Genomic DNA, 15,032 nt, shown 5'->3' on the forward strand with positions numbered 1-15,032 from the left:
AAGGACTTCGAAGCTTTCAAATAGCCCATTGTTTGGGCCAAAACTGCCGGTACAGTTTCTTGACTCAATGGCTGTCTGTCAGTATTCCTTTTATAAGGCGCCATAATTAAGGGATAATTTAAGTTAGATCCTGTGAATAATAATAATAATAATAATAATAATAATAATAATAAATTTTCTAATTGAACAAACTAAATAAACAATTTGAAAATTGCAAACATCTATTTTTAAATCAGTTCGATAAAACGGGGTACTACCCTGTTTTATCAAACTTAGTGGCACCCTGTTTTATCTGACAACGCCACGTTAAGAACAAGTTGATTCAACGACCCTTTAGAAGGACAAACATACTGAAACACTCAACGATCTGTAGTGCAGACGATTTTTAACTTATATCATACTTACTTTTACATTCTTGATAATAGTGTTTTGCAAATATAAACGCACAATTGACAGTCGAATATTACAACACAACACTGTAAAACTACACTCCTGGAAATTGAAATAAGAACACCGTGAATTCATTGTCCCAGGAAGGGGAAACTTTATTGACACATTCCTGGGGTCAGATACATCACGTGATCACACTGACAGAACCACAGGCACATAGACACAGGCAACAGAGCATGCACAATGTCGGCACTAGTACAGTGTATATCCCCCTTTCGCAGCAATGCAGGCTGCTATTCTCCCATGGAGACGATCGTAGAGATGCTGGATGTAGTCCTGTGGAACGGCTTGCCATGCCATTTCCACCTGGCGCCTCAGTTGGACCAGCGTTCGTGCTGGACGTGCAGACCGCGTGAGACGACGCTTCATCCAGTCCCAAACATGCTCAATGGGGGACAGATCCGGAGATCTTGCTGGCCAGGGTAGTTGACTTACACCTTCTAGAGCACGTTGGGTGGCACGGGATACATGCGGACGTGCATTGTCCTGTTGGAACAGCAAGTTCCCTTGCCGGTCTAGGAATGGTAGAACGATGGGTTCGATGACGGTTTGGATGTACCGTGCACTATTCAGTATCCCCTCGACGATCACCAGTGGTGTACGGCCAGTGTAGGAGATCGCTCCCCACACCATGATGCCGGGTGTTGGCCCTGTGTGCCTCGGTCGTATGCAGTCCTGATTGTGGCGCTCACCTGCACGGCGCCAAACACGCATACGACCATCATTGGCACCAAGGCAGAAGCGACTCTCATCGCTGAAGACGACACGTCTCCATTCGTCCCTCCATTCACGCCTGTCGCGACACCACTGGAGGCGGGTTGCACGATGTTGGGGCGTGAGCGGAAGACGGCCTAACGGTGTGCGGGACCGTAGCCCAGCTTCATGGAGACGGTTGCGAATGGTCCTCGCCGATACCCCAGGAGCAACAGTGTCCCTAATTTGCTGGGAAGTGGCGGTGCGGTCCCCTACGGCACTGCGTAGGATCCTACGGTCTTGGCGTGCATCCGTGCGTCGCTGCGGTCCGGTCCCAGGTCGACGGGCACGTGCACCTTCCGCCGACCACTGGCGACAACATCGATGTACTGTGGAGACCTCACGCCCCACGTGTTGAGCAATTCGGCGGTACGTCCACCCGGCCTCCCGCATGCCCACTATACGCCCTCGCTCAAAGTCCGTCAGCTGCACATACGGTTCACGTCCACGCTGTCGCGGCATGCTACCAGTGTTATAGACTGCGATGGAGCTCCGTATGCCACGGCAAACTGGCTGACACTGACGGCGGCGGTGCACAAATGCTGCGCAGCTAGCGCCATTCGACGGCCAACACCGCGGTTCCTGGTGTGTCCGCTGTGCCGTGCGTGTGATCATTGCTTGTACAGCCCTCTCGCAGTGTCCGGAGCAAGTATGGTGGGTCTGACACACCGGTGTCAATGTGTTCTTTTTTCCATTTCCAGGAGTGTATATTTTTCCACCGAGAAAAATCACGGTTGCTTTCAACAGTCTGCAGCTACTCCAAGAATCAAGATCATCGAGTGGGAAAGAGGTTACTATGTTTACCGGGAGATGGCAGCACATTATCAGACGAGAAAAGTACGATAGTCTATTTCATCACACTACCCTGTTTTATCAGGCTCTCCCCTACCTTTGGCTCTGCGATAGTGCACAGTCAGCGATCCGAATTATACAGCGTACCAGAGATGTACATCGTGTATAGTGTCATATTAGGGATCCACATACAAATGTGCCCCAGTAGATTGCTTTCAAATGCAGATTAAAAAAAAAAGTCCGCATGCCAGTCACACACTTTAGAACCTTAGTTACGTTTTAATTTAAAGATTCATCATTATTGGATTCAGATTTGAAAAGGACACCTTCAGATATTTGGTACTATGGAACCAAACTGCTGAGGTCATCGGTTCCTAGGCCAACACACTACTTAATCTAACTTTAACCAACTTACTCTAAGGAAAACACACACACCCATGCCCGAGGGGGGACTCGAACCTCCGACGGGGCCAGCCTTGCGAACCGTGTCAAGGTTCCATAGACCGCACGGCTACCCCGCGCGGCGATTTCAGATTACTTCGAGGGCTTTCGTGTTGCGCACGGAACTGCTATAGGTGAGCTTATGATACTTTGAAAAGGGGATGCTCCAGAATTTTGAGGTCACTGTGAAATAAACACGCGGGTCGCATGAGGACAGATTTTTATGTTCATCGGAGTTAGTCGATAATAATTTCTGCAAAAATTAGAGATGTTTACATTGAGTGGCAGACACAATAAAAATGTACAATACTCAGCATCTAAAAGTAAAAAATAATCAAATTATACAGACACAAATACATATGTAACGACACAGTCTTTGGAAAAATTGTAAGGAACTTGCTGTAAGGACTGTATATCTTTTCACTCAAAACCTTCGCAGATGTCTGTGGAATCATCCATTAACATGTTATTACTGGCATTGTAGCTGCAGTTAGCCACTGACAGCGTCACACCAGAGCTGGTTGAGAGGACTACCACCTTGACATGGGTTTGGATGTAGTGTCCACCTTTAGTAGAGAGGAGGGCGGATAGGTATATTGATTTTTTAGATAAGCTACAATCGATCTTGGAACTCCAAAATCAGATGACTATACTCCTACCTTCCTGAACTCTTTCATTCCCGTTGTACAAAACAAAAGGACTTAAATAATTGATAGTCTAAAAATACCCGAGTGGCCATTGTGCCTGATGGGTAAAGCGTAATAGCCACATGGCTATAAACCACAAAATAAAATAAGGCAGTTTTCACGTTGAAGCAGTGTATAGAGAGAGAAAAAAACAAGTATTCGCGACACAAACGACATGTTGAGAGTAAAAAATTAATTAATTAATATAATTCTTATCTGTTTTTCATGAAAAATTCATTATTAAGTAAAGTAAAGCGATGAAAAAAGTTTTAGGCTTAGTTTTCGCCAAATAGTCATTTCTATCCTCGACAACAGCCGCACACTATTCGTGGACCCACAATTCATTTTCTGGGCACTTGTTCACAGCCGCAACGTTGAAAGCCTCTTCTGGAAAACAGTAATGAAAGACGTGCAGTTGCTTTGCACTTCTTTCATTATTTCTTTTTTAATATTGCCATGGCATGATATTCTTGCTTTTAATTTGTTACGTCAAAATCACATTGATGCTTCAGGTAGGATGTGTGAAGGCATCTTGTCTTAAATGCAACCTGCTCCATCGAGTAGCTATAATGATTTTCTTTACCCGCTTGGCTGTTTAGATGGAAATCATGGGTGAATGGTTTTGATGATTTGTAAAAACCAAAGAAGACCCTTTACTTGTTTCCCAGCTAGCTGTACAAGCTTTTCGAGCTTAGCGATTCACGTATTTTTGGTGTTGCAAATAAGTCTCCTTGAAACAACTCTGGCGAATCACAGGTCTTCCGCCTCTTTCTTGTCATCTGCTAAAACAGCAAATAGTTCTAGCTGCTTTGCTGCCCATCCTCATTGGCTAGTGGAGCGGGCGCCTGCCTTCTCTCCTAAAAAATTCGGCATCCACTCTGAACCAGGGACAGAGGCTGATTTGTTACGGGAGAAGTGTCCCAGCCTTTGCTCGGTAAGTATGTGTGTTCCTATCGGACACGAAATTAGATGAAATCGCGATGTGTTTGAATTAGGAAATCAACAAACTTGAATGCGTCAGCACTTTCTTGCTCCTCTGTAAATTACTTGTGCATTTTTCCTTATTCCTTGTGAAATTCAATTAGCTTTGGGCCGCTTTGGATTTTGTGCTCGTGCTTTGTTATTCAGTTTTTACATACGTGGATTCACTGCGTACCCAGGCTAACCGAGCACTTTACTGATCACTTTTGTCTGTATTGTTTTCCGCTTCCTCCTGTTTTTAAATCCGTACGTGAAAAGTGGGTATTTCCTTGGTATAACGGAGTTAACTGATTAATATTCGTGTTAGCGTTAATAGAAATAACTTTGATTTCAAATGACCCGAGAATCACGCTCAGAATTTGGGTTAAAATTGCACAAAGATGAGAACGAGAGGCCACTTCATTCTTTTAACCATCCTGTAGCGAGTTCTCCTATCGATGTAGTGTGCATGATCATTATTTACAATTGTTTGCAAGCACTGTAGTAATTTTCCTTCCACAACGGTCAGCCTACCAACCATAGCCTCCTTTTCCCGTCTAATTATTTTACCTCAGTCCTTGTCGAGAGACATACCAGTGCTGAGATTATATCTAGACGGATCAGACTATACAGTCAGATGGTATAGTAAAATCCAGTAGCTAGTTTTAATTGTCATTTGTACTCAAAAACAAGACACTATTTCGCGCAAAAAAATTGATTGCTTATATACTCTTGAAAGCTACTTAGCGAACATATCACCATCCCCCCCCCCCCTTTCCCCCGAGAGATGTTAGCGTATGAGATTTTGCAAAACACTTGTTCAAAATTTTATAATACTTGTAAAGAAACTAATGGAACAGTAATTATATCGTCGTACAGTCGGACGGGTCTTGCTTTACCATTCTGTATTGTCGAATGAAGTAGGTTCACGATAAGGCTTAATTTCTTCTCCAATACGGTACGACCATCCTACATGCGACGGACATATATCGATATTAATTATTTATCATTCTTTAATTCACGGAAAATTAACGTGTCTCAGTAGTTGACACTACGCCAAAATCCACTTGATGTGGTGAAAGAGAGTGAAATATTAGGAGAGCTATAGTGGCAGAAATTAAGAGTTATTCTGTCCTTTACGTAAAATTCGATATCCCCTTTCGATTGGGCAACACCACCCAATAAACGTAACGAGTCCTAGAAATCCCGTACTGCTAATTCTCACTACCAGGCAGCTGCTTTAATCATGTTGGTCGTGTTATTAAAATTATTTGTAAGATTATTCCCGTTAGATGGTTCAAATGGTGCGCATCGTAGACCCTTAACTGTATTGCCAAAAAATGTTTCCAGCAACTATGGTCGGAAATTTACATTTCTTGTTTTGAGACAGAAACGGTTGGTCAACGTCGGTTAACATAAATAACATTAAAAACTGAAGAGGAAAGTTTTTGTTTGGGGGACGGGGTGGGAGGGAGGTATATTTGCCACTTGCTGGTTAACATGCGGTATGACGAAATCCAAGTTTAAATTTTTTTTTATGTAGTTGGAGAAGGAACTGAAGGATGAAATTTTCTTGTAGAAATAATAAATAGTCAATCAGTTGCAAAATGGAAGGAATATTTAAATCCTTTTACCATGGTTTCAACCTTTACTAAAACAGCTTCTTCAGAAAGAAATTTTGACAACTGGGCTATTTGTGAACTATCTGTACTAGCTGTAAAATGGTGAGGAAATACCAAATGTCAACAGCCATGTTGTGCATATTTTAATTATAATGGACGTGAAAAATTTTATGTTTCACTGACGCATTTCAGCTACATTTATGTAACCCCTTCAAGAGAAAATGTTTTTGTAAACGTTGAAACAACGGTAATTGGGTCTAAAATTCAAATGGTTCAAATGGCTCTGAGCACTATGGGACTAAACTGCTGAGGTCATCAGTCCCCTGGAACTTAGAACTACTTAAACCTAACTAACCTAAGGACATCACACACATCCATGCCCAAGGCAGGATTCGAACCTGCGACCGTAGCGGTTGCACGGTTCCAAACTTTAGCGCCTAGAACCGGCCACTCCGGACGGCTAAATGGGTCTGAATCAACCTTTCATTTTGCAACTGATTACCTGATTATTTCTTCAAAAAGACAATTCAAATAATCATTATCGCTTGTCTCTACGAACAGCCCCCAACTAGACTCTCTACGTCAGTATTTCAGTTCACACTTGAGACTGAACTGAAATACTGACATGGGTCGTCCAGTAAGTGCTACTCATATAGACACGCGGTAATACCGCACTGCTGACAGTCACTCAACGATTGGAAACTTTCCTCTCCAATAAACAGTCTATAGCGACTGATTGCTGTACATTTTCGCAACTGTAAATAAACATAGTCACTGAGCACACCCATTCCATATGGAATCGAATCTAATACCTTAGATCAGAGGGCCTCAAAACCATACAGAGCGTGATTGTGAGACAACGCGATATCCCGGCTCCTTGAAAAGAAAGGTATTGTGTGGTACCATTTTGCAGCTTCCGTACAACTGAAGCACTGAACGGACTCAAATATTCAACCTGCAATTATGGTCGTCTTTCCCCTACGTGTGGCTTCAACGTGAATCTTCCGCTCTGAGCTGCTGGCAAGGTCGAGGATGTATTATCAGTGTTGTCGTAAATATCACCTTATGAAGGACGTTAGTAATATGCAATCCCTCTGTATATCCTTACGGAAAAACTCTGCAAGCAATACAGCAGTAACGGATTCGTTCTAGTTTGGTACTCGCTGCGAGCTATTGATTTGCCTTTGCCAGCTGCTCTTACGTCTCCCTGCGCTAATTACGCCTCGGAGGTGCGTCCCTCGCTTGCTACATTTCTCCTGCGCCACCAGCCACAGTTCTCTGCAGCAGCCATGGCAGATAAGACGCCAGCAGGCTTTGGCGCCATAACGCCCCGAATAATTTAATCTCGCCTTCTTGTCACTGGCTAATGTCTCTCGTCCCAGATGACGCATGCGTCTCTTCGCGGAACTGTGTGCGCCTCGGCGTGTGGAGGGGAAGGGCTTCTACTTTTCCGCCTTAATGATTAATGGCGCTCTAGATGTTAATTGCGTTGCGATGACAGGGGTGCAATTATGGCCGCTCGAAGCAGCTCAATAAGATGAGAAGGGCAATATGACGGCGGAGTAAATGAATGAGCGGATCCTTAAGGCTTCAGCAAAGAGGCGCTCACCGTGGAACTGCTTTCCCCATTTTTTTCTTCTTTTCTTTGAAAAACCCAAGGGAGGAGCTGCAGTGTCCTATCCGCACAGCGCCTACCAAACTAGCTGCCACTAATTACACACTCATCACCGCACTTTATTTGTTTTCACAGGTTATTGCAACATCCGCTTCTTAGGAGGAACATACAATCCTTAAGAGGGACAACATTATGTTTAGAAGTCCTAGATCGCTGAAATATTGTCTCATTCTGTTGCGACTGCAAAGTAAACGTTAATGAGATTTACATACTTGACGCTGCATTAGACTGTACGTAATAACTCAGTGTCTCATGAAACAGATTCTTCATTTTGTTCCGTTTTCCGTTACATTAGTGTTCGCCAAGCCACAAACAGCATCTTTACTACGTCTTGGTTATAAATACTGACAGAACTTGCAGTCTACACTGAACTTTCGTCTTGGGCGTGATTCATATTTCACATTTTATTAACATATATCATTTATGTCGCATTTTTAATAATAATGTCAGACGAGATGGGTTGTGTTACATTTCGTCAAATGCAAGTGTGAGTGCGGAAGCTACTTACCGATGACGACACTACTCTGTGACTGCACAAAGCTGGTAGATCGCTAGAGAAGGGACATCAGTGGAGTGTTCGAAAGTGAATTTGATCAGAAACATAAAGTATTATATCCAGTATACTATTACTGGAATCTTCATAACCTAATTTTAATCGTGATTCGAATTGCACCTTAAGCTGTAGGTCCCACCAACAACCACAGGTGAAATGGTTCAAATGGCTCTGAGCACTATGGGACTAAACATCTGTGGTCATCAGTCCCCTAGAACTTAGAGCTACTTAAACCTAACTAACCTAAGGACATCACACACATCCATGCCCGAGGCAGGATTCGAACCTGCGACCGTAGCGGTCACGCGGTTCCAGACTGAAGCGCCTAGAACCGCACGGCCACAACGGCCGGCCCAACCGCAGGTGATTCGAGTCACATGTGAAAGTGTCTCTGCCCAGATCAATTTTGCTAGTCACTACAGTCAATTCGTATTTTCCACACACTGATGCACAGAAACACTGCCAGTGTGAAATCGGTATGTGGGTGATGTGGAAAAGGCCCTGCCGGCGGCTATCGAGACCACTGGGTACAACCAGCTGCATATAGGGGCACGTATCGTCACTAATGATGGCTGCCGCTTGGGTTCTGAGGGCATCCTCGGCTCCTGTCGGGGACATCTCATTTGGTGAAGGCAATTAGCACCGCAGGTTATTTGTAGCATCATATCCAGGGTTGATCGCCGTGCACTGGTTTGGAGCAGAGTTGAAGGTCTAAACCAGAGGCTCAGACGATACTGCTACGGTATCGGCTGCGATTTCTCGAACTTCACTATGGTGTACAGAATTGTAGGTTTCCCCTTATTAGATCAATTGGATCAGGGACGCACTACACGCAGGAAGCGGCTAGGGTAGCGGAGTATGTATGGCTAGCAAATGGTTTTTTTTAGGTTAGAGGAACTCTACCTTGTAATCAGAGACGATTTTCCTGATAAGTTAGCAACAATGTCCTCGGAGAACGTTCGTCGTCGCAGGTCAGAGACAGAAAAAGTTAATATGATTTTAGGAAGCTGCAGGAGTAAGGAAAGGTCCCATAATTAGCATTGCTCACTGAAGGTTATAATGCACAGACAGTATTAGGAATAGAAAGTTGGTTGAAACAAGACGTTAATGACAACGAAATCCAAGTTATATTGGAGTAAGGATAGGTTAGTCGCGAATGGTGGTGGCGTGTTGATTAAATTAGAGAATTCGTTAAAATCAAACAAGGTTATCACTGATGCAAATTGTGAGTTGATCTGGGTGAAATTAAGTATCAAAGATAGGTCAAAAATGGTAACCGGATGCTTTTATAGACCCCCTAGATCAGAAGCTCTAGTGACAGAGCGCTTCAGGCAGAATTCGCAGAATATCGTTAGTAATTTTCCTGATCATGGCGTTGTAATACGGGGTCCCCGGTACAGATTGGGAGTATCATGCTATCAAAACTGATGCCAGAGACAGGGATCGTCTGACACTGTTCTGGATGTCTTGTCCGAAAATTACTTGGAGGAGATAGAGAATCAATTCGAGAGGGTAACGTCTTAGTCCTCCTGGCAACAAGCAGACCTGAACGTATAGAATCAGTTAACATAGAGGGAGGTATGACTGTGATAGCATCCATGGCAACGCGTCTGACAAAGAATGTAATGAAAGATAGCAAGATATTTTTGCTTAGCAGGATACAAATTCAGCGTATCCGACCATTCACCATCAAATATTCGCTGATGAGAACGAAGATGTCTGAAACGAAAGGGAAACATTCAAAGGAATCGTGCAATTTGCTCTAGACAAATACGTTCTGAGTAAGGTCTTAAGGGATTGTTTAATAGTCGTGTTCGAAAACTGCTACTTAGACGAAAAGAAGTAAAAACCTAACTGACAAACAAAAGCTGAACGAAGCGAAAATGAACGTAAGAAGAGCAATGAGAGAAGTTTTCAATAATTTTGAAAGTAAAACTTTGTCAAACGATCAGAGTGAAAAACCTAAGAGGTTTTGGTCGTATATAAAATCAGTAATTGGGTCAAAATCATCTATTCCTTCACTCAGTAATCATACTGATACCGAAACGAAAGATAACAGAGAGAAGACCGATATATTGAAATTGGTCTTCCGAAATTGTTTGACCGCAGAAGATCGTAACACGGTTCCTCCTTTCAATCGTCGTACGAGCGTCTAATTGGCTGGTACTGAGATAAGTGACTGCGGGATAGGAAACCAACTACAATCGCTTGGTAGTGGAAAGGCATCAGGACTAGATGAGATACCTACAAGATTCTATAAATATTATGCAAAAAAACTTGCCCCTGTTCTAGCAGTAATTTATCGTGGACCGCTTGAGCAACGAATGCTACTTAATGACTGGAAGTAATCTCAGGTCATTCCCGTTTTTAAGAAGAGCCGTTGGCCAGATACACACATTACAGACCCATATCGTTGACGTCAGTCCTTTGAAGAATTAGGAATAACATTTTATCCTCAAGAATTATGATGTTCTTGGAGAAGTAAAATCTCCTCTATAAAAATCATCATGAATTCGGCAAACAGACATCTTGGAAACTAAGCTCGCCATATTCCTCTGTGAGAGCCACAGCGCCGTAGACAACGACGGTCAGATTGATGCCGTGCTTCTTGGCTTCAGGAAGGCATTTGACACCGTTTAGTGAAAAAATACGAGCATGTCGAGTATCGGAGCACTTATGTGACTTTATATTCAAGATTGCCTTCCAGGCAGAACTCAACACGTTACTAAATAGAACAAAATCGTTATGTGTAATCACAATCTCCAGTGCACGCCGAAGGAGTGTGATAGAACAGTTACTGTTTACAGTATATATAAATGATCTAATAGTAATATCTCTAAGGCTGTTCGCAGATGAAGAGCCTGTCTATAAAAAAGTAGCAACGACAGAAGGTAGTAACGATTTGCAGAATGACCTCTAGAGAATTGATGAATGGTTAAGGCTCCCGCAGTTGATTCTGAACGTAAATAAATGTAATTTATTGTGCATATATAGGAAAAGAAATCCATTACTGTATAGCTACACTATTGATGACAAACTGTTGAAAACCGTATGTGCCGTAAAATTTCCAGGAGTAACTATCCAGAGCGACCTTAAGTGGAATGATCACATAAAACAACAGCAGGAAAAACAGATGCAAGACTCAGATTCATAGGAAAAATCATAAGGAAATGTAACTCATCCACGAAGGATGTGGCTTATAAGGCGCTTCTTCGACAGCTTTTTGAGTATTGTTCATCTGTCTGGGATCCCTACCAGACAGGACTGATAGAAGATAGAGAAGATCCAGGGAAGAGTGGCACATTTTGTCACGGAATCGTTTACTCGACACAAGAGCGTTACGGAGATGATCAACAAACACACCGTTGGCACACGTTACCAGAGAGGTATTGTGTGTCATGAAGTGATTCACAATTTAAATTTCGAGAGAGCACTTTCCGGGAAGAAAACATATTACTTTCCAACCACATACATCACGCGTAATTACCATGAGGAGAATATTCGAGAAATTAGAGCCAGAACAGAAACTTACTGTAATTCTTCCCACGTTCTGTTCGCGAGTGCAACAGGTTTGGAGGGCCTCAGTTAGTGGTGCAAAAAGTATCCTTCGCCACACACCACTGGCCGGCCGGAGTGGCCAAGCGGTTCTAGGCGCTACAGTCTGGAGCCGCGGGACCGCTACAGTCGCAGGTTCGAATCCTGCCTCGGGCATGGATGTGTGTGATGTCCTTAGGTTAGTTAGGTTTAACTAGTTCTAAGTTATAGGGGACTAATGACCTGAGAAGTTGAGTCCCATAGTGCTCAGAGCCATATGAACCATTTTTGACCACAGCAGTTAAGTCCCATAGTGCTCAGAGCCATTTGAACCACACACCATTAGGTGGCTTGCGGAGCATGATGTAGATGGAGACATGTGAAACGGACCATGGTGTTTCATAGAAACTCTTGAAGAGGTGATAGAAATCTCCACCAGCGTGGTGTAACAACTGTACTCCTGTCAGCACTGGCAAGATTTGAATAGTATTTGATTCGATTTTGATGAAAGACCAGCCACACTGTTAATGTAAATTACAGATCTAGGGTTCATAAGACTGTTTAAGTCGATGTTCAGCAGCTACAAAAGAGCAGACGAGACATAAAGTTTTCAGAAAAATTTATCGTAATTCTTTCATGTAAGAGACATTACGATACATCTCAAACTACCATGTGATAAATCTTAGCGTCATGAATGTAAAATTTCTGGCTAGATGGGTATGTTAACCAAAAAATTAAAATCTGATTTACGGGATGATCCAGAAAACAGTTAGAGCTCTTAAATAAATTTAGCACTCGAATCGTCATATTTGGAGGATGGATCAAGAAATAAACTAGGGAACTTTCATGCCATGTATGAACCAACAGAAACCAATCTTTAATATGAGGTCCAATATAACGTGCAAAATCCGGAAGACAATGACAATGAACTACAGAGACTAGATTAATTTCCAGAATTTGCAAAAATGAAATTGTTGAAGGCAGTTGAAGAAAATCGAATGAGTTTAGAAACAAAGCGGATGAAGATGAAAAATAGTGATGAGTAGTTGAGCAGATATTAACGACCATCCGCAGCTCGTGGTCGTGCGGTAGCGTTCTCGCTTCCCACGCCCGGGTTCCCGGGTTCGGTTCACGGCGGGGTCAGGGATTTTCTCTGCCTCGTGATGACTGGGTGTTGTGTGATGTCCTTAGGTTAGTTAGGTTTAAGTAGTTCTACGTTCTAGGGGACTGCTGACCATATATGTTAAGTCCCATAGTGCTCAGAGCCATTTGAACCATTTTTATTAACGACCACTACACATGAAACTCGAGGAAGACCTTACGGCATCACGTAAGATTTCGCTAATTACAGATCACAGGTTACTGTCAAGTCCGAAAAACAAGAGCCTAAAAGTCTCTCAACAGCAACAGGTACAAAAAAACAGCAGTGTAGTCGTAGAATAAATCACGCCATTGAAATATCTAGTGTGATAATGTCCATAAATATTAAATTGAAACCACCACATTGATTCAATTTTATGCAAATCACAGGGCGGTCTATTATTAATTAGTAGAACCAAAGAAAAAATGCTCCTTTCGGAGCTCAAAATGGTGAGTTTGTTTCTGTTTAAAAGAGTGTGACAGAAACGTAGAGCGCCAGCTGATTCTATCCTCCGCCTTCCTTGTCAAATATTTCGGCATGCGAACATATTCGAGCTCTTTTATCACAGAACACTCTAAATGTTGTTACCTAGTCTCTCTTTGCATTTAAACCTGCATACTGTGTATCTCCCTTCTACTACCAGTGTCTACAAATGTCTTTCTCCGACTGTCTCCTTTTCCTCCCCTCTGATTTACAGTACTTTCAAGTGCCACTGTCTCCTCTCTCCTTTTCTTTTCTCCCTTTTGTCTTTCTTTCCTACTGTCATTGTGTCCGTCATACCTCGGCAGCTAAATAAATTTAGGGAGGTCCAAGTTACTTTCCCCCTACACCCACTTGTTTAAAATATAGGTTCAAAAAGTTCCCTCCCCTATACCTACTTTCTGGAGTAGGCAGGTATGAATATTTCATTTCCACTGTCTCATCTCTCTCTTCTGCTTCCACTGCTTCTGTTTCCATCCATCTTCCTTTCTCTTTTATTGCGGCTCTCTTTCAGCGCGACCATCAGATGTCCTCTGTCTTTGGCTCCTAGCGCTATATTCTTCATCTTTATCTCTCTCTCTTTCACTGCAACTTTTTCTCTTCTACAATCACTGTCTCCCCTCTTTTTCTCTCCCCCTGCAATGTTTGCTTGTTTCCTCTCTCTTGTGCGCTCATTGTCTCACCGTTTATTTCTTTTTCTTTTTTTTAAGAAGAATAAGAAGATGGAATGAGGAATGAGAGAGCACAGGATCCTTAACTTCCTGTCAGATTCTTTTAAACAGTAAGATATTCTTCTTTTTGTGCTCTAACAGGAGCATTTTTCCTCTGGTTCTCTTCTTTTTCCTGCTGGAGAAGGGTGTGCTACGTATATAAAACGAATCCGGTAGGTCAGCAAAGTTTTGACAGTTTATTTCCATACATAGACACATTTACATACTTTGAAACGTCTAAAAAAAACAAATAAGTATGTAACCTCTCCGCAAAATTTTGATGAATGAAAATAATGAAAATGTATCCAAGTGTAACCTCCTCACACAAAAATTATTTAAATGATAATTGACCATGAACCCACACAATATTAATTAAATAATGAACCAGCAGTTATTGCTGCAAATGAGGATGTATAACGTCATTCGTCATGAGTCAGCTGTAGCAAGGTTATGAAACAAAGGCAGTATATGTGACCACATTTATAAATGATAGACACAACTGGGTAAAAAAAAAATGCAAGTACTAGTACAGGTTTAATAAGTAACAGGTTTAGTAAGTCTCATGAAAAGCTTCTCCTGGAAAAAATACAAAATGGATTATTGAGCTGAAAGAAGAAACGCATATTATGCTGAAATGTAATGAACTTCGAATTAACAGGTAGTGAAATGTGTATAAAAATATATATGTTCTCTAGCTGTCCTTTCCAAAACCTTCAGTCATCATACCATATGATATAACACATACTGTCAAAATGAACTGCAACAAATACTTAAATAACTACATAGCATCTCTTAACTAACAATAAATATATAAACTTCATCATTATTTTCACCTGCAAAGAAAAAACTTAATTATCCATATTAGCATATTCTTCATCATTATTCATCATTATCCATATCATCATAACTCCATTATTATCATCACCCGTAAAGAAAAACTTCATTATCCATAGTAGCATATTCTTCATCATTATTCATCACCATTCATTATCATCTGCAAAAAAATCACTTCATTATTCATTATACAACTATTCCTTATTTCTATCATATTTCATCACTAAAACTAAGATGTGTAGTTCTGTCTGACAGCCTGCATCAATCTCCTCGTATTCTGAAAGAAAAAATTAGTTAAGACTGCTATTCTACGATGTGCATAGTATATTCTTGTTAATGCTTGTTAATTCTGATCCATTTATTCTTCATCATGAGGTATTGCATCCTCTTTCGTTCATTCC

This window comes from Schistocerca nitens, chromosome 1 (assembly GCF_023898315.1).
Source record: "Schistocerca nitens isolate TAMUIC-IGC-003100 chromosome 1, iqSchNite1.1, whole genome shotgun sequence".
Taxonomy (NCBI): domain Eukaryota; kingdom Metazoa; phylum Arthropoda; class Insecta; order Orthoptera; family Acrididae; genus Schistocerca; species Schistocerca nitens.